General features: G+C 55.7%; 1 protein-coding gene across 1 annotated transcript in view; it reads left to right on the forward strand.

Moving 5' to 3' along the window:
• The window catches only part of LOC119429179 (heat shock transcription factor 2 binding protein), an 18,051-nt gene that overhangs the window by 8,960 nt on the left and 6,589 nt on the right, over positions 1-2,502 (forward strand). The window lies entirely within an intron of this gene.

Genomic DNA, 2,502 nt, shown 5'->3' on the forward strand with positions numbered 1-2,502 from the left:
GCTCCATTTTTCCCTCATTCGTGAACAAGACCCCAAGATACTTGAACTCCTCCACTTGGGGTAGGACCTCCTCCCTGACCCGGAGAGGGCACTCTACCCTTTTCTGGCTCAAGACCATGGCCTTAGATTTGGAGGAACTGATCCTCATCCCGGCCGAATCACACTCAGCTGCGAACCGCTCTAGCGAAAGCTGTAGATCACGATCTGATGAAGCCAATAGGACCACATCATCTGCAAAAAGCAGAGACGCAATCCTAAGGCCACCAAAACGGATCCCCTCAACACCTTGGCTGCGCCTAGAAATTCTGCCCATTAAAGTTATGAACAGAATCGGTGACAAAGGGCAACCTTGGCGGAGTCCAACTCTCACCGGGAACAAGCCCGACTTACTGCCGGCAATGCGGACCAGGCTCTGACACCGGTCATACAGGGACCTAACAGCCCGTATCAAAGGGCCCGGTACCCCATACTCCCAGAGTACCTCCACAGGCTTCCCCGAGGGACGTGGTTGAACGCCTTCTCTAAGTTCACAAAGCACATTTAGACCGGTTGGGCAAACTCCCACGCACCCTCCAGGACCCTGCTGAGATGAGAGTGTAGAGCTGGTCCAGTGTTCCACGGCAAGGACGAAAACCGCACTGCTCCTCCTGAATCCGAGGTTCGACTATCCGATGGACCCTCCTCTCCAGAACCCCCGAATAGACCTTACCAGGGAGGCTTAAGAGCATGATTCCCCTGTAGTTGGAACACACTCTTCGGTCCCCCTTTTTGAATAGGGGGACCACCACCCCGGTCTGCCAATCCAGGGGAACTTCCCCCGATGTCCACGCAATATTGCAGAGTCACATAAGCCAAAACAACCCTACAACATCCAGAGCCTTAAGGAACTCTGGGCGAATCTCATCCACCCCTGGGGCCCTGCCACCGAGGAGCTTTGTAACCACCTCGGTGACCTCAGCACCATAGATTGGAGGGCCCGACCCAGAGTCCCCAGGCTCAGCTTCCTCAGTGGAATACGTGCCAGTGGGATTGAGGAGGTCTTCAAAGTATTCTGCCCACCGACCCACAACATCCCGAGTTGAGGTCAGCAGTACACCACTCCCACTATAAAAAGTGTTGGTGGCATACCGCTTTCCCCCCTGAGATGCCGGATGGTGGACCAGAATCGCTTCGAAGCCGTGCGGAAGTCATTCTCCATGGTCTCTCCGAACTCCTCCCATGCCCGAGTTTTTGCCTCAGCAACCACCCGAGCCGCATGTTGCTTGGACTGCCAGTACCCATCAGCTGCTTCCGGGGTCTCACAGGCCAAAAAGGCCCAATAGGACTCCTTCTTCAGCCTGACAGCATCCCTCACCGACGGTGTCCACCACCGGGTTCGAGGGTTGCCGCCACGACAGGCACCGACAACCTTGCGGCCGCAGCTCCGGTAAGCCGCCTCGACAATAGAGGCAAGGAACATGGCCCACTCAGACTCAATGTCCCCCACCTCCCCCGGAACATGTTCGAAGGTCTCCCAGAGGTGGGAGTTAAAACTCCGTCTCACAGGAGACTCTGCCAGACGTTCCCAGCAAACCCTCAAAATACATTTGGGTCTGCCAGGTCTGACTGGCATCCTCCCCCACCATCGGAGACAACTCACCACCAGGTAGTGATCAGTGGACAGCTCCACCCCTCTCTTCACCCGAGTGTCCAAGACATGTGGCCGCAGATCAGATGAGACGATGACATAGTCGATCATTGAACTGCGGCCTAGGGTGTCCTGGTGCCAAGAGCACATATGGACACCCTTATGCTTGAACAAGGTGTTCGTTATTGACAATCCATGACGAGCACAGAAGTCCAACAACAGAACACCACTCGGTTTCAGATCAGGGGGGCCATTCCTCCCAACCTCACCACTCCATGTCTCACTGTCATTGCCCACGTGAGCATTGAAGTCCCCCAGCAGAACAAGGGAATCCCCAGGAGGTGCACTTTCCAGTCCCCCCCCCCCCCCACACACACACACAAGGACTCCAAAAAGGGTGGTTAATCTGAACTGCCATTTGGTGCATAAGCACAAACGACAGTCAGAACCCGTCCCCCCACACGTAGGCGGAGGGAGGCCACCCTCTCATTCACCGGGGTGAACCCCAACACACAGGCACCAAGTTGGGGGGCAATAAGTATGCCCACTCCTGCTCAGCACCTCTCACCAGTGGCAACTCCAGAGTGGAAGAGTGTCCAGCCCCTCTCAAGGAAACTGGTTCCAGAGCCAGAGCCATGCGTAGAGGTGAGTCCAACTATTTCTAGCCGGAACCTCTCAGCCTCACACACCAGCTCAGGTTCTTTCCCCACCATTGAGGTGACAATCCACATCCCATTAGCCAGCTTCTGTAGCCGAGGATCAGACCGCCAGGGTCCCCGCCCTTGGCCACCACCCATCCCACATTGCACCCGACCCCTTTGGCCCCTCCCACAGGTGGTGAGCCCATGGGAAGTATATATATATATATATATATA

Source organism: Nematolebias whitei, chromosome 24, assembly GCF_014905685.2.
Source record: "Nematolebias whitei isolate Nwh7 chromosome 24, NemWhi1, whole genome shotgun sequence".
Classification (NCBI taxonomy): Eukaryota; Metazoa; Chordata; class Actinopteri; order Cyprinodontiformes; family Rivulidae; genus Nematolebias; species Nematolebias whitei.